This window comes from Lemur catta, assembly GCF_020740605.2.
Source record: "Lemur catta isolate mLemCat1 chromosome 20 unlocalized genomic scaffold, mLemCat1.pri SUPER_20_unloc_1, whole genome shotgun sequence".
Classification (NCBI taxonomy): Eukaryota; Metazoa; Chordata; class Mammalia; order Primates; family Lemuridae; genus Lemur; species Lemur catta.
Window position 1 is genome coordinate 94,686 of NW_025423741.1, and position 24,152 is coordinate 118,837.

A 24,152-nucleotide genomic window follows, 5' to 3' on the forward strand; every position below is an offset into this window, starting at 1 on the left:
CATGTGGGCTCCTGACGTCTGTAGAATCTGACAAGTCACACATTGTCCTCCCGTTTGTGTCCTCCGTGCTTTGAATAGATGTGCTATTGAGTGTTTGAATTTTGTTGTCATTGGTGTATGTGTTTGTGGCAAAGTGTTGAGTGTTTGGTGTGTATGTAGCAGCTAGAGAGCGAGGCTCTGAAGGCTACTGGGCAGCAGGAGGGCGCGGGGTCGGGTGGGGGGCGCTGGGCCGGGAGGGCCGCGTAGCAGCTGGGCCTCTCGAGGCGTCCGGGGACGGCCGCTGCCGTCTAGGGCCATAGCACCCTGAACGTGCCCGATCTCCTCTGGTCTGGGAAGCTAAGCAGGGTCGGGCCAGGTTAGTACTTGGATGGGAGACCGCCTGGGAATACCGGGTGCTGTAGGCTTTTGCTTCTTCTTTTGTCCCGCCCGCTGGGGGGTCGGGGGTGGGGGGGGCCCCCGCCTTCTGCCGCCCGCAGAAGGCGGGGGCCCCCCCCCACCCCGACCCCCCCCTCGGCGCGACCCCGCTGCCCCCGCCCGGGGCTTCCTCCCCTCTCCCCCGCTGCAGCACCACCGCCAGGTGGCGGCAGCGGCAGAGCGTCCCAGGCGTTCCGTTGGGCCGGCAGCGGAGCCCCAACCCTGGGCCCCACACCGGGCCGGGGCCGGGCGGCGGGATCCCTAAGTGCCGCTGGGTCTCCTCTCCCCCCGACCCCGCACCCGCCGCCCCGCACTCCGGGACATCGCGTACACCCGGCGCGGGACAGCCCACGGCGGCAAACCGTGTCCTGGGCCCCCGGACACCCGGCCCACCGTGCACTTTCTCTCCGCCGCACACCCGGGCCTCGGGCCCGGGCCTCACGCCGGGCGGGCTCCTCGCCGCCGCCGGGGCTCCCGAGAGACACACCGGCGCGCCGCACAGGGCGAGTCGCTGGCCACCTGGGCAGAGAGGACACACAACAGCACACGGAGCGCACGCACCCAAACCCAAACCACCCACCGGCCCCTTGACCCCTGGCTACACACCCCAAACCCCACCCCAGCGGGCCACAGGATAGCCGGCTCTGGCCCCCCGCGCCGCCCCCCGCCCCCGCGCGGGGGCTGCTGCCACACGCAGGCCCTGAGGGGAATCGGGGCAGAACGGTCCTCCCCGGACGGGGGTGGGGTGGCGGGGTGGGGGGGGACACTGCAGATCTTCAGGACCTCCGGGTGACGGACCAGCGGCAGGCACGGCCCTGCCTCCTCCTCCCGGCCCCGCCCCAAAGCCCCTCCCCACCGTGCCCTCGCGTGGGCCGGCGGAGGGCCCTCTCTCGCGCACTCTCCGGCTCCGGCCCTCCGCTCCCACGCGTGGAAGCCTGTCCCTGCGCGCGTGCCCGTGGGTCTGCTCCTCGGGCTGTGGGACGGCGGTGCGTCCGTGGTTTGGGTGGGGGTGGGAGGGTGCGCGCGCGAGACCCGTGAGGCTCCGCCTGGCCCCCCACCCCCACCCCGATCCGGGCAGGTGGGCTAGCGAAGGGCCAGGGCGGCGGGAGGGACCCGACTGCGCAGGGAGGGACGCGTCGCAGCAGCTCGGCCTCTTGAGGCGTCCGGGGGCGGCCGCCCTCGTCTACGGCCAGACCACCCTGAACGCACCCGATCTCGTCTCACCTCGGAAGCTAAGCAGGGTCGGGCCCGGTTAGTACTTGGATGGGAGACCGCCTGGGAATCCCGGGTGCCGTAGGCTTTTTGCTCTGCCTCTCTTTCTGCCCCGCCCCCCTGGGCTGGGAAGGGGAGGGGGGGCCTTCGCCCTCCGCGCCCGCCCCGGCTCCCGCCCCCGGCCGGCCCGGACCCCGCCCCGTGGCCCCTGGAGAGAGGGTCAGATTGGAGATGTGGAGGCTCAGTCCCCGAGGCTGCCGCCCCTCACACACCTGCCGCAGGCCCGGGCCTCCGGAACTTCGGACCGACCGGCTCTGAATTCAGGACACAGTCTAAAGTTGTCCAAGGAGATGACCACGTTACCACCCTGGGAAAGGAAAAATTGGATCCTATCCATATATGCAGAAGAAGAGAATCTAAACAGTTGGCTATCCGTTCACGGGAACATAACTTAAGAATCCAGATGCGAAGACATCTAGAAACACTTTTCAAACGTCTAAATCTTTAGAAAATATTCTGAAGGATTAAGAGGTAGAAGCATTCTTTGGACAGTCACGAGCAAGACCAGGGTGTCGATAGGAAATCCTTCTGTTCGATACTGCAAGAGACGCTCCAAAAACATACTACAACAAGGGAAAACACTAACAATATATGGGAAAGGAAAATCACCTTTCTTCATTTTCCTCACCTCCTACGGTTCTCAAAATAGAATGTTTGCCCCTATGCGCGGGAGACCTGTAGAAATCCTAGGTGAGTCCAGCAAGATAGCTCTAGATGAAATCAACATTCGATCGATAGTTTCGATATTTCTTGTTTCCTCGCAAATACACACTAATGAATGCAATTCTTGAAAAGGATAACATTCAAAGTCACAGAAAATCCACACAGCACCTACGGGGCAAAGGTGCCAACTTCGATGGAAAACTTAGCAAAAACGTACATGATGGCTCCCATCGATGGAGAGGCTATCCCGTAGTCCTCCATAGACGGACACAGAGTCCCCAAACTAATCATTTCCCCCACATTAATAAATAATCCCATTTAAACAGGGTTTATATCTAGAAACTTACAGTCTGCTTCTTTCTCTTTTTCTTTTAATTTGGGAAAGGGATATGTTAAAGAATGATGATAATGATCATGATTATCATTATGATTATTATATTAAATCGAATTAACCGTACCAAAACCCCACCACTCACCTTATAAAAATGGGAGTTGATGCATATGTCGGAAGCCGCTGTGTATCTTTTTCTCAAGGCGTGGAACCACAAAAACGCTTCTCCCAAACAAATCCCATCTCGACTGTCATCCTTTTCCTTGCTTTTCCTTTGAAAGTTTTTGCTCTCTGTTATAGGACTATCTCATTGAGGTAGTTTGTTAATTTCACAGTTTATAGAATAGATGTGGAACCATTCTGGATTCCTTCTGGGTAACTTGTGTGCCAGGGGAAACCTTCTGTTTGGAGAATACTCCTCGCTTACACAGGAAGCTGCAGTTCATCAGCGCTGCTAGAGAATGGCACTGCACGAATCAGTCGGAAGTATCTTTATCCGATCTTTGAGTAGGTCCGTGTACAAGGGGCTCCCGTGAGGATTACCCTAGATGCTTCCTGGTCACATGTGCCCTATCTTCTCTCTGGTACGTGCTACTCAGAGAATATGCTTGCTCCTGAATTATGCCAGTGTTTATTCATTTCCATTTAGGCTACAGTGTTTTCCAAATGGTCCTATAATTTCGCCTCCCATATCAGCAGGGTGTGTGCAAGAGTTTTCCTCAAAGCCAACACAGTGATCAGTTTCTTAAGTTTCCTCAATCTGGTGAGTTGGAAACTATATCTGGCTTCATTTTTTATTCTGCATTTCCTTGACCAATAATGAGGACACGGGGCCAAAGGCGTATTAAGCGTATTAAACGTAGATATTCTGTAACAGTAATATTTTGCCAATTATATGGGCTACAGATACCTTGTCCTGTTTGCAGCTTGTTTTTGACCCTCTTCATGGTATCTTTGGAAACTTTTCATGATGGGAAATTTGGAATAGAAACAAAATCGGAAAGAATAGTAGAGTATTTTCTCACTCCCCTGACTCAAGAAATCACCAACCCCTGGCCAGATCTTGTTTCTTTTATACCCCTCCTACCTTAAGTTCATGATCCCCTTAATAATATCCCTCCAACGATAAAAAGTCAATATGTTTCTATCAAAGGTAGAGGCTTTCTTCCCTTTTTCAGGGTACTCACAGCCACCTTATTCCATGTAAAAATTTCACCGTGTTAGAGATAACAGCAAGTACTCAATGTTTGCGTTTCCCTGAGACACACACGCTCATTTCAGTTTCTTTGAATCCAGTCCAAATACAGTCCATACCTTGTGAGGGGTTGAGATGTCTTTTGAAAGAGTGTCCATACATCGCGACTAGTCGGGGGCAGCCCCGGTTGTCACCATTTCCCTTTGTTTCCTACCGCTGTCCGCAGTGACCCGAGCTATTTTTGCATTGTGAGGGGTTTCATCGTGGATTTAAACGTATTTAACGTGTTTCAATATCTTGCAATCATTAGACTTGCTGGCGATCAAACCGTCCTGTGTTTGGCAAACGGGAGTCTACTCATTCTGGTTCCTGTGTCTTTTGACGTGACCCTCGTCCTGTTGGATATGGTAGCATCCGCGCTTCCCAGTATGAGAAGCGTGCGTTTCCCGCCCCAGACTTCAAGTCAGCGTATGTCTCCAGTAAGTCTTAGGACCGTTTAATAACGATGGTTGGTGGAGACCACGATCTAGAGGCTGGTGAAATGCACTAGTGTCGAGTTCGCACCTATGTCTCAGCACTTACCGTGGAAAAACTTAAAAAAAAAAAAAAAAAAAAAAAGAAAAGAAAAGAAAGAAAGAGAGAAAGAAAAGAAAAAAAAAATTACAGGAAAACACATTGAGTTTACACTGATAATCCAAGTTCAAACTGAGAACTGAGAGTTTTTTTACATTACTTTACCGATTTCACCTCTTCCTCTCACACCCAGATTCCCAGTACCCAAAGACACCAACAGCATTTCTTCTTTGCAGGATCCCACAGAATAATCGTAGCCATGCACCATAGAACCGTGGACTGGTTCCTACTGCATGAACTAGGAAAGGCGAGGAAGGAACCTTCTATTGTTCCGGCTGCACTGTGAAAATGTAAGAGCTGCCGTCCGCCGAAGCCAGTCTGCTCATGTCCAAGGAGCTCTGAGCCACGTCACACTCCTTTGGAATATTTCCCTGAGCCTTCATGTGGGCTCCTGACGTCTGTAGAATCTGACAAGTCACACATTGTCCTCCCGTTTGTGTCCTCCGTGCTTTGAATAGATGTGCTATTGAGTGTTTGAATTTTGTTGTCATTGGTGTATGTGTTTGTGGCAAAGTGTTGAGTGTTTGGTGTGTATGTAGCAGCTAGAGAGCGAGGCTCTGAAGGCTACTGGGCAGCAGGAGGGCGCGGGGTCGGGTGGGGGGCGCTGGGCCGGGAGGGCCGCGTAGCAGCTGGGCCTCTCGAGGCGTCCGGGGACGGCCGCTGCCGTCTAGGGCCATAGCACCCTGAACGTGCCCGATCTCCTCTGGTCTGGGAAGCTAAGCAGGGTCGGGCCAGGTTAGTACTTGGATGGGAGACCGCCTGGGAATACCGGGTGCTGTAGGCTTTTGCTTCTTCTTTTGTCCCGCCCGCTGGGGGGTCGGGGGTGGGGGGGGCCCCCGCCTTCTGCGCCCGCCCCCACTTTCGCCCTCGGGCCCCGGCCCCTCCCCCCCCTCGGCGCGACCCGCTGCCCCCGCCCGGGGCTTCCTCCCCTCTCCCCCGCTGCAGCACCACCGCCAGGTGGCGGCAGCGGCAGAGCGTCCCAGGCGTTCCGTTGGGCCGGCAGCGGAGCCCCAACCCTGGGCCCCACACCGGGCCGGGGCCGGGCGGCGGGATCCCTAAGTGCCGCTGGGTCTCCTCTCCCCCCGACCCCGCACCCGCCGCCCCGCACTCCGGGACATCGCGTACACCCGGCGCGGGACAGCCCACGGCGGCAAACCGTGTCCTGGGCCCCCGGACACCCGGCCCACCGTGCACTTTCTCTCCGCCGCACACCCGGGCCTCGGGCCCGGGCCTCACGCCGGGCGGGCTCCTCGCCGCCGCCGGGGCTCCCGAGAGACACACCGGCGCGCCGCACAGGGCGAGTCGCTGGCCACCTGGGCAGAGAGGACACACAACAGCACACGGAGCGCACGCACCCAAACCCAAACCACCCACCGGCCCCTTGACCCCTGGCTACACACCCCAAACCCCACCCCAGCGGGCCACAGGATAGCCGGCTCTGGCCCCCCGCGCCGCCCCCCGCCCCCGCGCGGGGGCTGCTGCCACACGCAGGCCCTGAGGGGAATCGGGGCAGAACGGTCCTCCCCGGACGGGGGTGGGGTGGCGGGGTGGGGGGGGACACTGCAGATCTTCAGGACCTCCGGGTGACGGACCAGCGGCAGGCACGGCCCTGCCTCCTCCTCCCGGCCCCGCCCCAAAGCCCCTCCCCACCGTGCCCTCGCGTGGGCCGGCGGAGGGCCCTCTCTCGCGCACTCTCCGGCTCCGGCCCTCCGCTCCCACGCGTGGAAGCCTGTCCCTGCGCGCGTGCCCGTGGGTCTGCTCCTCGGGCTGTGGGACGGCGGTGCGTCCGTGGTTTGGGTGGGGGTGGGAGGGTGCGCGCGCGAGACCCGTGAGGCTCCGCCTGGCCCCCCACCCCCACCCCGATCCGGGCAGGTGGGCTAGCGAAGGGCCAGGGCGGCGGGAGGGACCCGACTGCGCAGGGAGGGACGCGTCGCAGCAGCTCGGCCTCTTGAGGCGTCCGGGGGCGGCCGCCCTCGTCTACGGCCAGACCACCCTGAACGCACCCGATCTCGTCTCACCTCGGAAGCTAAGCAGGGTCGGGCCCGGTTAGTACTTGGATGGGAGACCGCCTGGGAATCCCGGGTGCCGTAGGCTTTTTGCTCTGCCTCTCTTTCTGCCCCGCCCCCCTGGGCTGGGAAGGGGAGGGGGGGCCTTCGCCCTCCGCGCCCGCCCCGGCTCCCGCCCCCGGCCGGCCCGGACCCCGCCCCGTGGCCCCTGGAGAGAGGGTCAGATTGGAGATGTGGAGGCTCAGTCCCCGAGGCTGCCGCCCCTCACACACCTGCCGCAGGCCCGGGCCTCCGGAACTTCGGACCGACCGGCTCTGAATTCAGGACACAGTCTAAAGTTGTCCAAGGAGATGACCACGTTACCACCCTGGGAAAGGAAAAATTGGATCCTATCCATATATGCAGAAGAAGAGAATCTAAACAGTTGGCTATCCGTTCACGGGAACATAACTTAAGAATCCAGATGCGAAGACATCTAGAAACACTTTTCAAACGTCTAAATCTTTAGAAAATATTCTGAAGGATTAAGAGGTAGAAGCATTCTTTGGACAGTCACGAGCAAGACCAGGGTGTCGATAGGAAATCCTTCTGTTCGATACTGCAAGAGACGCTCCAAAAACATACTACAACAAGGGAAAACACTAACAATATATGGGAAAGGAAAATCACCTTTCTTCATTTTCCTCACCTCCTACGGTTCTCAAAATAGAATGTTTGCCCCTATGCGCGGGAGACCTGTAGAAATCCTAGGTGAGTCCAGCAAGATAGCTCTAGATGAAATCAACATTCGATCGATAGTTTCGATATTTCTTGTTTCCTCGCAAATACACACTAATGAATGCAATTCTTGAAAAGGATAACATTCAAAGTCACAGAAAATCCACACAGCACCTACGGGGCAAAGGTGCCAACTTCGATGGAAAACTTAGCAAAAACGTACATGATGGCTCCCATCGATGGAGAGGCTATCCCGTAGTCCTCCATAGACGGACACAGAGTCCCCAAACTAATCATTTCCCCCACATTAATAAATAATCCCATTTAAACAGGGTTTATATCTAGAAACTTACAGTCTGCTTCTTTCTCTTTTTCTTTTAATTTGGGAAAGGGATATGTTAAAGAATGATGATAATGATCATGATTATCATTATGATTATTATATTAAATCGAATTAACCGTACCAAAACCCCACCACTCACCTTATAAAAATGGGAGTTGATGCATATGTCGGAAGCCGCTGTGTATCTTTTTCTCAAGGCGTGGAACCACAAAAACGCTTCTCCCAAACAAATCCCATCTCGACTGTCATCCTTTTCCTTGCTTTTCCTTTGAAAGTTTTTGCTCTCTGTTATAGGACTATCTCATTGAGGTAGTTTGTTAATTTCACAGTTTATAGAATAGATGTGGAACCATTCTGGATTCCTTCTGGGTAACTTGTGTGCCAGGGGAAACCTTCTGTTTGGAGAATACTCCTCGCTTACACAGGAAGCTGCAGTTCATCAGCGCTGCTAGAGAATGGCACTGCACGAATCAGTCGGAAGTATCTTTATCCGATCTTTGAGTAGGTCCGTGTACAAGGGGCTCCCGTGAGGATTACCCTAGATGCTTCCTGGTCACATGTGCCCTATCTTCTCTCTGGTACGTGCTACTCAGAGAATATGCTTGCTCCTGAATTATGCCAGTGTTTATTCATTTCCATTTAGGCTACAGTGTTTTCCAAATGGTCCTATAATTTCGCCTCCCATATCAGCAGGGTGTGTGCAAGAGTTTTCCTCAAAGCCAACACAGTGATCAGTTTCTTAAGTTTCCTCAATCTGGTGAGTTGGAAACTATATCTGGCTTCATTTTTTATTCTGCATTTCCTTGACCAATAATGAGGACACGGGGCCAAAGGCGTATTAAGCGTATTAAACGTAGATATTCTGTAACAGTAATATTTTGCCAATTATATGGGCTACAGATACCTTGTCCTGTTTGCAGCTTGTTTTTGACCCTCTTCATGGTATCTTTGGAAACTTTTCATGATGGGAAATTTGGAATAGAAACAAAATCGGAAAGAATAGTAGAGTATTTTCTCACTCCCCTGACTCAAGAAATCACCAACCCCTGGCCAGATCTTGTTTCTTTTATACCCCTCCTACCTTAAGTTCATGATCCCCTTAATAATATCCCTCCAACGATAAAAAGTCAATATGTTTCTATCAAAGGTAGAGGCTTTCTTCCCTTTTTCAGGGTACTCACAGCCACCTTATTCCATGTAAAAATTTCACCGTGTTAGAGATAACAGCAAGTACTCAATGTTTGCGTTTCCCTGAGACACACACGCTCATTTCAGTTTCTTTGAATCCAGTCCAAATACAGTCCATACCTTGTGAGGGGTTGAGATGTCTTTTGAAAGAGTGTCCATACATCGCGACTAGTCGGGGGCAGCCCCGGTTGTCACCATTTCCCTTTGTTTCCTACCGCTGTCCGCAGTGACCCGAGCTATTTTTGCATTGTGAGGGGTTTCATCGTGGATTTAAACGTATTTAACGTGTTTCAATATCTTGCAATCATTAGACTTGCTGGCGATCAAACCGTCCTGTGTTTGGCAAACGGGAGTCTACTCATTCTGGTTCCTGTGTCTTTTGACGTGACCCTCGTCCTGTTGGATATGGTAGCATCCGCGCTTCCCAGTATGAGAAGCGTGCGTTTCCCGCCCCAGACTTCAAGTCAGCGTATGTCTCCAGTAAGTCTTAGGACCGTTTAATAACGATGGTTGGCGGAGACCACGATCTAGAGGCTGGTGAAATGCACTAGTGTCGAGTTCGCACCTATGTCTCAGCACTTACCGTGGAAAAACTTAAAAAAAAAAAAAAAAGAAAAGAAAAGAAAAGAAAGAAAGAGAGAAAGAAAAGAAAAAAAAATTACAGGAAAACACATTGAGTTTACACTGATAATCCAAGTTCAAACTGAGAACTGAGAGTTTTTTTACATTACTTTACCGATTTCACCTCTTCCTCTCACACCCAGATTCCCAGTACCCAAAGACACCAACAGCATTTCTTCTTTGCAGGATCCCACAGAATAATCGTAGCCATGCACCATAGAACCGTGGACTGGTTCCTACTGCATGAACTAGGAAAGGCGAGGAAGGAACCTTCTATTGTTCCGGCTGCACTGTGAAAATGTAAGAGCTGCCGTCCGCCGAAGCCAGTCTGCTCATGTCCAAGGAGCTCTGAGCCACGTCACACTCCTTTGGAATATTTCCCTGAGCCTTCATGTGGGCTCCTGACGTCTGTAGAATCTGACAAGTCACACATTGTCCTCCCGTTTGTGTCCTCCGTGCTTTGAATAGATGTGCTATTGAGTGTTTGAATTTTGTTGTCATTGGTGTATGTGTTTGTGGCAAAGTGTTGAGTGTTTGGTGTGTATGTAGCAGCTAGAGAGCGAGGCTCTGAAGGCTACTGGGCAGCAGGAGGGCGCGGGGTCGGGTGGGGGGCGCTGGGCCGGGAGGGCCGCGTAGCAGCTGGGCCTCTCGAGGCGTCCGGGGACGGCCGCTGCCGTCTAGGGCCATAGCACCCTGAACGTGCCCGATCTCCTCTGGTCTGGGAAGCTAAGCAGGGTCGGGCCAGGTTAGTACTTGGATGGGAGACCGCCTGGGAATACCGGGTGCTGTAGGCTTTTGCTTCTTCTTTTGTCCCGCCCGCTGGGGGGTCGGGGGTGGGGGGGCCCCCCGCCTTCTGCGCCCGCCCCCACTTTCGCCCTCGGGCCCCGGCCCCTCCCCCCCCTCGGCGCGACCCGCTGCCCCCGCCCGGGGCTTCCTCCCCTCTCCCCCGCTGCAGCACCACCGCCAGGTGGCGGCAGCGGCAGAGCGTCCCAGGCGTTCCGTTGGGCCGGCAGCGGAGCCCCAACCCTGGGCCCCACACCGGGCCGGGGCCGGGCGGCGGGATCCCTAAGTGCCGCTGGGTCTCCTCTCCCCCCGACCCCGCACCCGCCGCCCCGCACTCCGGGACATCGCGTACACCCGGCGCGGGACAGCCCACGGCGGCAAACCGTGTCCTGGGCCCCCGGACACCCGGCCCACCGTGCACTTTCTCTCCGCCGCACACCCGGGCCTCGGGCCCGGGCCTCACGCCGGGCGGGCTCCTCGCCGCCGCCGGGGCTCCCGAGAGACACACCGGCGCGCCGCACAGGGCGAGTCGCTGGCCACCTGGGCAGAGAGGACACACAACAGCACACGGAGCGCACGCACCCAAACCCAAACCACCCACCGGCCCCTTGACCCCTGGCTACACACCCCAAACCCCACCCCAGCGGGCCACAGGATAGCCGGCTCTGGCCCCCCGCGCCGCCCCCCGCCCCCGCGCGGGGGCTGCTGCCACACGCAGGCCCTGAGGGGAATCGGGGCAGAACGGTCCTCCCCGGACGGGGGTGGGGTGGCGGGGTGGGGGGGGACACTGCAGATCTTCAGGACCTCCGGGTGACGGACCAGCGGCAGGCACGGCCCTGCCTCCTCCTCCCGGCCCCGCCCCAAAGCCCCTCCCCACCGTGCCCTCGCGTGGGCCGGCGGAGGGCCCTCTCTCGCGCACTCTCCGGCTCCGGCCCTCCGCTCCCACGCGTGGAAGCCTGTCCCTGCGCGCGTGCCCGTGGGTCTGCTCCTCGGGCTGTGGGACGGCGGTGCGTCCGTGGTTTGGGTGGGGGTGGGAGGGTGCGCGCGCGAGACCCGTGAGGCTCCGCCTGGCCCCCCACCCCCACCCCGATCCGGGCAGGTGGGCTAGCGAAGGGCCAGGGCGGCGGGAGGGACCCGACTGCGCAGGGAGGGACGCGTCGCAGCAGCTCGGCCTCTTGAGGCGTCCGGGGGCGGCCGCCCTCGTCTACGGCCAGACCACCCTGAACGCACCCGATCTCGTCTCACCTCGGAAGCTAAGCAGGGTCGGGCCCGGTTAGTACTTGGATGGGAGACCGCCTGGGAATCCCGGGTGCCGTAGGCTTTTTGCTCTGCCTCTCTTTCTGCCCCGCCCCCCTGGGCTGGGAAGGGGAGGGGGGGCCTTCGCCCTCCGCGCCCGCCCCGGCTCCCGCCCCCGGCCGGCCCGGACCCCGCCCCGTGGCCCCTGGAGAGAGGGTCAGATTGGAGATGTGGAGGCTCAGTCCCCGAGGCTGCCGCCCCTCACACACCTGCCGCAGGCCCGGGCCTCCGGAACTTCGGACCGACCGGCTCTGAATTCAGGACACAGTCTAAAGTTGTCCAAGGAGATGACCACGTTACCACCCTGGGAAAGGAAAAATTGGATCCTATCCATATATGCAGAAGAAGAGAATCTAAACAGTTGGCTATCCGTTCACGGGAACATAACTTAAGAATCCAGATGCGAAGACATCTAGAAACACTTTTCAAACGTCTAAATCTTTAGAAAATATTCTGAAGGATTAAGAGGTAGAAGCATTCTTTGGACAGTCACGAGCAAGACCAGGGTGTCGATAGGAAATCCTTCTGTTCGATACTGCAAGAGACGCTCCAAAAACATACTACAACAAGGGAAAACACTAACAATATATGGGAAAGGAAAATCACCTTTCTTCATTTTCCTCACCTCCTACGGTTCTCAAAATAGAATGTTTGCCCCTATGCGCGGGAGACCTGTAGAAATCCTAGGTGAGTCCAGCAAGATAGCTCTAGATGAAATCAACATTCGATCGATAGTTTCGATATTTCTTGTTTCCTCGCAAATACACACTAATGAATGCAATTCTTGAAAAGGATAACATTCAAAGTCACAGAAAATCCACACAGCACCTACGGGGCAAAGGTGCCAACTTCGATGGAAAACTTAGCAAAAACGTACATGATGGCTCCCATCGATGGAGAGGCTATCCCGTAGTCCTCCATAGACGGACACAGAGTCCCCAAACTAATCATTTCCCCCACATTAATAAATAATCCCATTTAAACAGGGTTTATATCTAGAAACTTACAGTCTGCTTCTTTCTCTTTTTCTTTTAATTTGGGAAAGGGATATGTTAAAGAATGATGATAATGATCATGATTATCATTATGATTATTATATTAAATCGAATTAACCGTACCAAAACCCCACCACTCACCTTATAAAAATGGGAGTTGATGCATATGTCGGAAGCCGCTGTGTATCTTTTTCTCAAGGCGTGGAACCACAAAAACGCTTCTCCCAAACAAATCCCATCTCGACTGTCATCCTTTTCCTTGCTTTTCCTTTGAAAGTTTTTGCTCTCTGTTATAGGACTATCTCATTGAGGTAGTTTGTTAATTTCACAGTTTATAGAATAGATGTGGAACCATTCTGGATTCCTTCTGGGTAACTTGTGTGCCAGGGGAAACCTTCTGTTTGGAGAATACTCCTCGCTTACACAGGAAGCTGCAGTTCATCAGCGCTGCTAGAGAATGGCACTGCACGAATCAGTCGGAAGTATCTTTATCCGATCTTTGAGTAGGTCCGTGTACAAGGGGCTCCCGTGAGGATTACCCTAGATGCTTCCTGGTCACATGTGCCCTATCTTCTCTCTGGTACGTGCTACTCAGAGAATATGCTTGCTCCTGAATTATGCCAGTGTTTATTCATTTCCATTTAGGCTACAGTGTTTTCCAAATGGTCCTATAATTTCGCCTCCCATATCAGCAGGGTGTGTGCAAGAGTTTTCCTCAAAGCCAACACAGTGATCAGTTTCTTAAGTTTCCTCAATCTGGTGAGTTGGAAACTATATCTGGCTTCATTTTTTATTCTGCATTTCCTTGACCAATAATGAGGACACGGGGCCAAAGGCGTATTAAGCGTATTAAACGTAGATATTCTGTAACAGTAATATTTTGCCAATTATATGGGCTACAGATACCTTGTCCTGTTTGCAGCTTGTTTTTGACCCTCTTCATGGTATCTTTGGAAACTTTTCATGATGGGAAATTTGGAATAGAAACAAAATCGGAAAGAATAGTAGAGTATTTTCTCACTCCCCTGACTCAAGAAATCACCAACCCCTGGCCAGATCTTGTTTCTTTTATACCCCTCCTACCTTAAGTTCATGATCCCCTTAATAATATCCCTCCAACGATAAAAAGTCAATATGTTTCTATCAAAGGTAGAGGCTTTCTTCCCTTTTTCAGGGTACTCACAGCCACCTTATTCCATGTAAAAATTTCACCGTGTTAGAGATAACAGCAAGTACTCAATGTTTGCGTTTCCCTGAGACACACACGCTCATTTCAGTTTCTTTGAATCCAGTCCAAATACAGTCCATACCTTGTGAGGGGTTGAGATGTCTTTTGAAAGAGTGTCCATACATCGCGACTAGTCGGGGGCAGCCCCGGTTGTCACCATTTCCCTTTGTTTCCTACCGCTGTCCGCAGTGACCCGAGCTATTTTTGCATTGTGAGGGGTTTCATCGTGGATTTAAACGTATTTAACGTGTTTCAATATCTTGCAATCATTAGACTTGCTGGCGATCAAACCGTCCTGTGTTTGGCAAACGGGAGTCTACTCATTCTGGTTCCTGTGTCTTTTGACGTGACCCTCGTCCTGTTGGATATGGTAGCATCCGCGCTTCCCAGTATGAGAAGCGTGCGTTTCCCGCCCCAGACTTCAAGTCAGCGTATGTCTCCAGTAAGTCTTAGGACCGTTTAATAACGATGGTTGGCGGAGACCACGATCTAGAGGCTGGTGAAATGCACTAGTGTCGAGTTCGCACCTATGTCTCAGCACTTTCCGTGGAAAAACTTAAAAAAAAAAAAAAAAAAAAAAGAAAAGAAAAGAAAGAAAGAGAGAAAGAAAAGAAAAAAAAATTACAGGAAAACACATTGAGTTTACACTGATAATCCAAGTTCAAACTGAGAACTGAGAGTTTTTTTACATTACTTTACCGATTTCACCTCTTCCTCTCACACCCAGATTCCCAGTACCCAAAGACACCAACAGCATTTCTTCTTTGCAGGATCCCACAGAATAATCGTAGCCATGCACCATAGAACCGTGGACTGGTTCCTACTGCATGAACTAGGAAAGGCGAGGAAGGAACCTTCTATTGTTCCGGCTGCACTGTGAAAATGTAAGAGCTGCCGTCCGCCGAAGCCAGTCTGCTCATGTCCAAGGAGCTCTGAGCCACGTCACACTCCTTTGGAATATTTCCCTGAGCCTTCATGTGGGCTCCTGACGTCTGTAGAATCTGACAAGTCACACATTGTCCTCCCGTTTGTGTCCTCCGTGCTTTGAATAGATGTGCTATTGAGTGTTTGAATTTTGTTGTCATTGGTGTATGTGTTTGTGGCAAAGTGTTGAGTGTTTGGTGTGTATGTAGCAGCTAGAGAGCGAGGCTCTGAAGGCTACTGGGCAGCAGGAGGGCGCGGGGTCGGGTGGGGGGCGCTGGGCCGGGAGGGCCGCGTAGCAGCTGGGCCTCTCGAGGCGTCCGGGGACGGCCGCTGCCGTCTAGGGCCATAGCACCCTGAACGTGCCCGATCTCCTCTGGTCTGGGAAGCTAAGCAGGGTCGGGCCAGGTTAGTACTTGGATGGGAGACCGCCTGGGAATACCGGGTGCTGTAGGCTTTTGCTTCTTCTTTTGTCCCGCCCGCTGGGGGGTCGGGGGTGGGGGGGCCCCCCGCCTTCTGCGCCCGCCCCCACTTTCGCCCTCGGGCCCCGGCCCCTCCCCCCCCTCGGCGCGACCCGCTGCCCCCGCCCGGGGCTTCCTCCCCTCTCCCCCGCTGCAGCACCACCGCCAGGTGGCGGCAGCGGCAGAGCGTCCCAGGCGTTCCGTTGGGCCGGCAGCGGAGCCCCAACCCTGGGCCCCACACCGGGCCGGGGCCGGGCGGCGGGATCCCTAAGTGCCGCTGGGTCTCCTCTCCCCCCGACCCCGCACCCGCCGCCCCGCACTCCGGGACATCGCGTACACCCGGCGCGGGACAGCCCACGGCGGCAAACCGTGTCCTGGGCCCCCGGACACCCGGCCCACCGTGCACTTTCTCTCCGCCGCACACCCGGGCCTCGGGCCCGGGCCTCACGCCGGGCGGGCTCCTCGCCGCCGCCGGGGCTCCCGAGAGACACACCGGCGCGCCGCACAGGGCGAGTCGCTGGCCACCTGGGCAGAGAGGACACACAACAGCACACGGAGCGCACGCACCCAAACCCAAACCACCCACCGGCCCCTTGACCCCTGGCTACACACCCCAAACCCCACCCCAGCGGGCCACAGGATAGCCGGCTCTGGCCCCCCGCGCCGCCCCCCGCCCCCGCGCGGGGGCTGCTGCCACACGCAGGCCCTGAGGGGAATCGGGGCAGAACGGTCCTCCCCGGACGGGGGTGGGGTGGCGGGGTGGGGGGGGACACTGCAGATCTTCAGGACCTCCGGGTGACGGACCAGCGGCAGGCACGGCCCTGCCTCCTCCTCCCGGCCCCGCCCCAAAGCCCCTCCCCACCGTGCCCTCGCGTGGGCCGGCGGAGGGCCCTCTCTCGCGCACTCTCCGGCTCCGGCCCTCCGCTCCCACGCGTGGAAGCCTGTCCCTGCGCGCGTGCCCGTGGGTCTGCTCCTCGGGCTGTGGGACGGCGGTGCGTCCGTGGTTTGGGTGGGGGTGGGAGGGTGCGCGCGCGAGACCCGTGAGGCTCCGCCTGGCCCCCCACCCCCACCCCGATCCGGGCAGGTGGGCTAGCGAAGGGCCAGGGCGGCGGGAGGGACCCGACTGCGCAGGGAGGGACGCGTCGCAGCAGCTCGGCCTCTTGAGGCGTCCGGGGGCGGCCGCCCTCGTCTACGGCCAGACCACCCTGAACGCACCCGATCTCGTCTCACCTCGGAAGCTAAGCAGGGTCGGGCCCGGTTAGTACTTGGATGGGAGACCGCCTGGGAATCCCGGGTGCCGTAGGCTTTTTGCTCTGCCTCTCTTTCTGCCCCGCCCCCCTGGGCTGGGAAGGGGAGGGGGGGCCTTCGCCCTCCGCGCCCGCCCCGGCTCCCGCCCCCGGCCGGCCCGGACCCCGCCCCGTGGCCCCTGGAGAGAGGGTCAGATTGGAGATGTGGAGGCTCAGTCCCCGAGGCTGCCGCCCCTCACACACCTGCCGCAGGCCCGGGCCTCCGGAACTTCGGACCGACCGGCTCTGAATTCAGGACACAGTCTAAAGTTGTCCAAGGAGATGACCACGTTACCACCCTGGGAAAGGAAAAATTGGATCCTATCCATATATGCAGAAGAAGAGAATCTAAACAGTTGGCTATCCGTTCACGGGAACATAACTTAAGAATCCAGATGCGAAGACATCTAGAAACACTTTTCAAACGTCTAAATCTTTAGAAAATATTCTGAAGGATTAAGAGGTAGAAGCATTCTTTGGACAGTCACGAGCAAGACCAGGGTGTCGATAGGAAATCCTTCTGTTCGATACTGCAAGAGACGCTCCAAAAACATACTACAACAAGGGAAAACACTAACAATATATGGGAAAGGAAAATCACCTTTCTTCATTTTCCTCACCTCCTACGGTTCTCAAAATAGAATGTTTGCCCCTATGCGCGGGAGACCTGTAGAAATCCTAGGTGAGTCCAGCAAGATAGCTCTAGATGAAATCAACATTCGATCGATAGTTTCGATATTTCTTGTTTCCTCGCAAATACACAATAATGAATGCAATTCTTGAAAAGGATAACATTCAAAGTCACAGAAAATCCACACAGCACCTACGGGGCAAAGGTGCCAACTTCGATGGAAAACTTAGCAAAAACGTACATGATGGCTCCCATCGATGGAGAGGCTATCCCGTAGTCCTCCATAGACGGACACAGAGTCCCCAAACTAATCATTTCCCCCACATTAATAAATAATCCCATTTAAACAGGGTTTATATCTAGAAACTTACAGTCTGCTTCTTTCTCTTTTTCTTTTAATTTGGGAAAGGGATATGTTAAAGAATGATGATAATGATCATGATTATCATTATGATTATTATATTAAATCGAATTAACCGTACCAAAACCCCACCACTCACCTTATAAAAATGGGAGTTGATGCATATGTCGGAAGCCGCTGTGTATCTTTTTCTCAAGGCGTGGAACCACAAAAACGCTTCTCCCAAACAAATCCCATCTCGACTGTCATCCTTTTCCTTGCTTTTCCTTTGAAAGTTTTTGCTCTCTGTTATAGGACTATCTCATTGAGGTAGTTTGTTAATTTCACAGTTTATAGAATAGATGTGGAACCATTCTGGATTCCTTCTGGGTAACTTGTGTGCCAGGGGAAACCTTCTGTTTGGAGAATACTCCTCGCTTACACAGGAAGCTGCAGTTCATCAGCGCTGCTAGAGAATGGCACTGCACGAATCAGTCGGAAGTATCTTTATCCGATCTTTGAGTAGGTCCGTGTACAAGGGGCTCCCGTGAGGATTACCCTAGATGCTTCCTGGTCACATGTGCCCTATCTTCTCTCTGGTACGTGCTACTCAGAGAATATGCTTGCTCCTGAATTATGCCAGTGTTTATTCATTTCCATTTAGGCTACAGTGTTTTCCAAATGGTCCTATAATTTCGCCTCCCATATCAGCAGGGTGTGTGCAAGAGTTTTCCTCAAAGCCAACACAGTGATCAGTTTCTTAAGTTTCCTCAATCTGGTGAGTTGGAAACTATATCTGGCTTCATTTTTTATTCTGCATTTCCTTGACCAATAATGAGGACACGGGGCCAAAGGCGTATTAAGCGTATTAAACGTAGATATTCTGTAACAGTAATATTTTGCCAATTATATGGGCTACAGATACCTTGTCCTGTTTGCAGCTTGTTTTTGACCCTCTTCATGGTATCTTTGGAAACTTTTCATGATGGGAAATTTGGAATAGAAACAAAATCGGAAAGAATAGTAGAGTATTTTCTCACTCCCCTGACTCAAGAAATCACCAACCCCTGGCCAGATCTTGTTTCTTTTATACCCCTCCTACCTTAAGTTCATGATCCCCTTAATAATATCCCTCCAACGATAAAAAGTCAATATGTTTCTATCAAAGGTAGAGGCTTTCTTCCCTTTTTCAGTGTACTCACAGCCACCTTATTCCATGTAAAAATTTCACCGTGTTAGAGATAACAGCAAGTACTCAATGTTTGCGTTTCCCTGAGACACACACGCTCATTTCAGTTTCTTTGAATCCAGTCCAAATACAGTCCATACCTTGTGAGGGGTTGAGATGTCTTTTGAAAGAGTGTCCATACATCGCGACTAGTCGGGGGCAGCCCCGGTTGTCACCATTTCCCTTTGTTTCCTACCGCTGTCCGCAGTGACCCGAGCTATTTTTGCATTGTGAGGGGTTTCATCGTGGATTTAAACGTATTTAACGTGTTTCAATATCTTGCAATCATTAGACTTGCTGGCGATCAAACCGTCCTGTGTTTGGCAAACGGGAGTCTACTCATTCTGGTTCCTGTGTCTTTTGACGTGACCCTCGTCCTGTTGGATATGGTAGCATCCGCGCTTCCCAGTATGAGAAGCGTGCGTTTCCCGCCCCAGACTTCAAGTCAGCGTATGTCTCCAGTAAGTCTTAGGACCGTTTAATAACGATGGTTGGCGGAGACCACGATCTAGAGGCTGGTGAAATGCACTAGTGTCGAGTTCGCACCTATGTCTCAGCACTTTCCGTGGAAAAACTTAAAAAAAAAAAAAAAAAAAAAAGAAAAGAAAAGAAAGAAAGAGAGAAAGAAAAGAAAAAAAAATTACAGGAAAACACATTGAGTTTACACTGATAATCCAAGTTCAAACTGAGAACTGAGAGTTTTTTTACATTACTTTACCGATTTCACCTCTTCCTCTCACACCCAGATTCCCAGTACCCAAAGACACCAACAGCATTTCTTCTTTGCAGGATCCCACAGAATAATCGTAGCCATGCACCATAGAACCGTGGACTGGTTCCTACTGCATGAACTAGGAAAGGCGAGGAAGGAACCTTCTATTGTTCCGGCTGCACTGTGAAAATGTAAGAGCTGCCGTCCGCCGAAGCCAGTCTGCTCATGTCCAAGGAGCTCTGAGCCACGTCACACTCCTTTGGAATATTTCCCTGAGCCTTCATGTGGGCTCCTGACGTCTGTAGAATCTGACAAGTCACACATTGTCCTCCCGTTTGTGTCCTCCGTGCTTTGAATAGATGTGCTATTGAGTGTTTGAATTTTGTTGTCATTGGTGTATGTGTTTGTGGCAAAGTGTTGAGTGTTTGGTGTGTATGTAGCAGCTAGAGAGCGAGGCTCTGAAGGCTACTGGGCAGCAGGAGGGCGCGGGGTCGGGTGGGGGGCGCTGGGCCGGGAGGGCCGCGTAGCAGCTGGGCCTCTCGAGGCGTCCGGGGACGGCCGCTGCCGTCTAGGGCCATAGCACCCTGAACGTGCCCGATCTCCTCTGGTCTGGGAAGCTAAGCAGGGTCGGGCCAGGTTAGTACTTGGATGGGAGACCGCCTGGGAATACCGGGTGCTGTAGGCTTTTGCTTCTTCTTTTGTCCCGCCCGCTGGGGGGTCGGGGGTGGGGGGGCCCCCCGCCTTCTGCGCCCGCCCCCACTTTCGCCCTCGGGCCCCGGCCCCTCCCCCCCCTCGGCGCGACCCGCTGCCCCCGCCCGGGGCTTCCTCCCCTCTCCCCCGCTGCAGCACCACCGCCAGGTGGCGGCAGCGGCAGAGCGTCCCAGGCGTTCCGTTGGGCCGGCAGCGGAGCCCCAACCCTGGGCCCCACACCGGGCCGGGGCCGGGCGGCGGGATCCCTAAGTGCCGCTGGGTCTCCTCTCCCCCCGACCCCGCACCCGCCGCCCCGCACTCCGGGACATCGCGTACACCCGGCGCGGGACAGCCCACGGCGGCAAACCGTGTCCTGGGCCCCCGGACACCCGGCCCACCGTGCACTTTCTCTCCGCCGCACACCCGGGCCTCGGGCCCGGGCCTCACGCCGGGCGGGCTCCTCGCCGCCGCCGGGGCTCCCGAGAGACACACCGGCGCGCCGCACAGGGCGAGTCGCTGGCCACCTGGGCAGAGAGGACACACAACAGCACACGGAGCGCACGCACCCAAACCCAAACCACCCACCGGCCCCTTGACCCCTGGCTACACACCCCAAACCCCACCCCAGCGGGCCACAGGATAGCCGGCTCTGGCCCCCCGCGCCGCCCCCCGCCCCCGCGCGGGGGCTGCTGCCACACGCAGGCCCTGAGGGGAATCGGGGCAGAACGGTCCTCCCCAGACGGGGGTGGGGTGGCGGGGTGGGGGGGGACACTGCAGATCTTCAGGACCTCCGGGTGACGGACCAGCGGCAGGCACGGCCCTGCCTCCTCCTCCCGGCCCCGCCCCAAAGCCCCTCCCCACCGTGCCCTCGCGTGGGCCGGCGGAGGGCCCTCTCTCGCGCACTCTCCGGCTCCGGCCCTCCGCTCCCACGCGTGGAAGCCTGTCCCTGCGCGCGTGCCCGTGGGTCTGCTCCTCGGGCTGTGGGACGGCGGTGCGTCCGTGGTTTGGGTGGGGGTGGGAGGGTGCGCGCGCGAGACCCGTGAGGCTCCGCCTGGCCCCCCACCCCCACCCCGATCCGGGCAGGTGGGCTAGCGAAGGGCCAGGGCGGCGGGAGGGACCCGACTGCGCAGGGAGGGACGCGTCGCAGCAGCTCGGCCTCTTGAGGCGTCCGGGGGCGGCCGCCCTCGTCTACGGCCAGACCACCCTGAACGCACCCGATCTCGTCTCACCTCGGAAGCTAAGCAGGGTCGGGCCCGGTTAGTACTTGGATGGGAGACCGCCTGGGAATCCCGGGTGCCGTAGGCTTTTTGCTCTGCCTCTCTTTCTGCCCCGCCCCCCTGGGCTGGGAAGGGGAGGGGGGGCCTTCGCCCTCCGCGCCCGCCCCGGCTCCCGCCCCCGGCCGGCCCGGACCCCGCCCCGTGGCCCCTGGAGAGAGGGTCAGATTGGAGATGTGGAGGCTCAGTCCCCGAGGCTGCCGCCCCTCACACACCTGCCGCAGGCCCGGGCCTCCGGAACTTCGGACCGACCGGCTCTGAATTCAGGACACAGTCTAAAGTTGTCCAAGGAGATGACCACGTTACCACCCTGGGAAAGGAAAAATTGGATCCTATCCATATATGCAGAAGAAGAGAATCTAAACAGTTGGCTATCCGTTCACGGGAACATAACTTAAGAATCCAGATGCGAAGACATCTAGAAACACTTTTCAAACGTCTAAATCTTTAGAAAATATTCTGAAGGATTAAGAGGTAGAAGCATTCTTTGGACAGTCACGAGCAAGACCAGGGTGTCGATAGGAAATCCTTCTGTTCGATACTGCAAGAGACGCTCCAAAAACATACTACAACAAGGGAAAACACTAACAATATATGGGAAAGGAAAATCACCTTTCTTCATTTTCCTCACCTCCTACGGTTCTCAAAATAGAATGTTTGCCCCTATGCGCGGGAGACCTGTAGAAATCCTAGGTGAGTCCAGCAAGATAGCTCTAGATGAAATCAACATTCGATCGATAGTTTCGATATTTCTTGTTTCCTCGCAAATACACAATAATGAATGCAATTCTTGAAAAGGATAACATTCAAAGTCACAGAAAATCCACACAGCACCTACGGGGCAAAGGTGCCAACTTCGATGGAAAACTTAGCAAAAACGTACATGATGGCTCCCATCGATGGAGAGGCTATCCCGTAGTCCTCCATAGACGGACACAGAGTCCCCAAACTAATCATTTCCCCCACATTAATAAATAATCCCATTTAAACAGGGTTTATATCTAGAAACTTACAGTCTGCTTCTTTCTCTTTTTCTTTTAATTTGGGAAAGGGATATGTTAAAGAATGATGATAATGATCATGATTATCATTATGATTATTATATTAAATCGAATTAACCGTACCAAAACCCCACCACTCACCTTATAAAAATGGGAGTTGATGCATATGTCGGAAGCCGCTGTGTATCTTTTTCTCAAGGCGTGGAACCACAAAAACGCTTCTCCCAAACAAATCCCATCTCGACTGTCATCCTTTTCCTTGCTTTTCCTTTGAAAGTTTTTGCTCTCTGTTATAGGACTATCTCATTGAGGTAGTTTGTTAATTTCACAGTTTATAGAATAGATGTGGAACCATTCTGGATTCCTTCTGGGTAACTTGTGTGCCAGGGGAAACCTTCTGTTTGGAGAATACTCCTCGCTTACACAGGAAGCTGCAGTTCATCAGCGCTGCTAGAGAATGGCACTGCACGAATCAGTCGGAAGTATCTTTATCCGATCTTTGAGTAGGTCCGTGTACAAGGGGCTCCCGTGAGGATTACCCTAGATGCTTCCTGGTCACATGTGCCCTATCTTCTCTCTGGTACGTGCTACTCAGAGAATATGCTTGCTCCTGAATTATGCCAGTGTTTATTCATTTCCATTTAGGCTACAGTGTTTTCCAAATGGTCCTATAATTTCGCCTCCCATATCAGCAGGGTGTGTGCAAGAGTTTTCCTCAAAGCCAACACAGTGATCAGTTTCTTAAGTTTCCTCAATCTGGTGAGTTGGAAACTATATCTGGCTTCATTTTTTATTCTGCATTTCCTTGACCAATAATGAGGACACGGGGCCAAAGGCGTATTAAGCGTATTAAACGTAGATATTCTGTAACAGTAATATTTTGCCAATTATATGGGCTACAGATACCTTGTCCTGTTTGCAGCTTGTTTTTGACCCTCTTCATGGTATCTTTGGAAACTTTTCATGATGGGAAATTTGGAATAGAAACAAAATCGGAAAGAATAGTAGAGTATTTTCTCACTCCCCTGACTCAAGAAATCACCAACCCCTGGCCAGATCTTGTTTCTTTTATACCCCTCCTACCTTAAGTTCATGATCCCCTTAATAATATCCCTCCAACGATAAAAAGTCAATATGTTTCTATCAAAGGTAGAGGCTTTCTTCCCTTTTTCAGTGTACTCACAGCCACCTTATTCCATGTAAAAATTTCACCGTGTTAGAGATAACAGCAAGTACTCAATGTTTGCGTTTCCCTGAGACACACACGCTCATTTCAGTTTCTTTGAATCCAGTCCAAATACAGTCCATACCTTGTGAGGGGTTGAGATGTCTTTTGAAAGAGTGTCCATACATCGCGACTAGTCGGGGGCAGCCCCGGTTGTCACCATTTCCCTTTGTTTCCTACCGCTGTCCGCAGTGACCCGAGCTATTTTTGCATTGTGAGGGGTTTCATCGTGGATTTAAACGTATTTAACGTGTTTCAATATCTTGCAATCATTAGACTTGCTGGCGATCAAACCGTCCTGTGTTTGGCAAACGGGAGTCTACTCATTCTGGTTCCTGTGTCTTTTGACGTGACCCTCGTCCTGTTGGATATGGTAGCATCCGCGCTTCCCAGTATGAGAAGCGTGCGTTTCCCGCCCCAGACTTCAAGTCAGCGTATGTCTCCAGTAAGTCTTAGGACCGTTTAATAACGATGGTTGGCGGAGACCACGATCTAGAGGCTGGTGAAATGCACTAGTGTCGAGTTCGCACCTATGTCTCAGCACTTTCCGTGGAAAAACTTAAAAAAAAAAAAAAAAAAAAAAAGAAAAGAAAAGAAAGAAAGAGAGAAAGAAAAGAAAAAAAAATTACAGGAAAACACATTGAGTTTACACTGATAATCCAAGTTCAAACTGAGAACTGAGAGTTTTTTTACATTAC

The 24,152-nt window shown here is 54.0% G+C and overlaps 5 non-coding genes and 5 pseudogenes across 5 annotated transcripts; all 10 read left to right on the plus strand.

Moving 5' to 3' along the window:
• The first annotated feature begins 285 nt into the window (after positions 1 to 285).
• Positions 286 to 404, plus strand: LOC123629157 (annotated as a pseudogene).
• A 1,191-nt stretch (positions 405 to 1,595) lies between these two features.
• On the plus strand, positions 1,596 to 1,714 carry LOC123629224. Its single transcript, XR_006731925.1, has one exon. It is a non-coding gene; the product is annotated as a 5S ribosomal RNA (ribosomal RNA).
• A 3,459-nt stretch (positions 1,715 to 5,173) lies between these two features.
• Positions 5,174 to 5,292, plus strand: LOC123629158 (annotated as a pseudogene).
• Positions 5,293 to 6,483: 1,191 nt separating this feature from the next.
• LOC123629225 lies at positions 6,484 to 6,602 on the plus strand. Its single transcript, XR_006731926.1, has one exon. It is a non-coding gene; the product is annotated as a 5S ribosomal RNA (ribosomal RNA).
• A 3,456-nt stretch (positions 6,603 to 10,058) lies between these two features.
• On the plus strand, positions 10,059 to 10,177 carry LOC123629159 (annotated as a pseudogene).
• Positions 10,178 to 11,368: 1,191 nt separating this feature from the next.
• LOC123629226 lies at positions 11,369 to 11,487 on the plus strand. Its single transcript, XR_006731927.1, has one exon. It is a non-coding gene; the product is annotated as a 5S ribosomal RNA (ribosomal RNA).
• A 3,457-nt stretch (positions 11,488 to 14,944) lies between these two features.
• Positions 14,945 to 15,063, plus strand: LOC123629160 (annotated as a pseudogene).
• Positions 15,064 to 16,254: 1,191 nt separating this feature from the next.
• On the plus strand, positions 16,255 to 16,373 carry LOC123629227. The gene has a single exon (XR_006731928.1). It is a non-coding gene; the product is annotated as a 5S ribosomal RNA (ribosomal RNA).
• Positions 16,374 to 19,830: 3,457 nt separating this feature from the next.
• Positions 19,831 to 19,949, plus strand: LOC123629161 (annotated as a pseudogene).
• Positions 19,950 to 21,140: 1,191 nt separating this feature from the next.
• LOC123629228 lies at positions 21,141 to 21,259 on the plus strand. The gene has a single exon (XR_006731929.1). It is a non-coding gene; the product is annotated as a 5S ribosomal RNA (ribosomal RNA).
• The last annotated feature ends 2,893 nt before the right edge of the window (positions 21,260 to 24,152 follow it).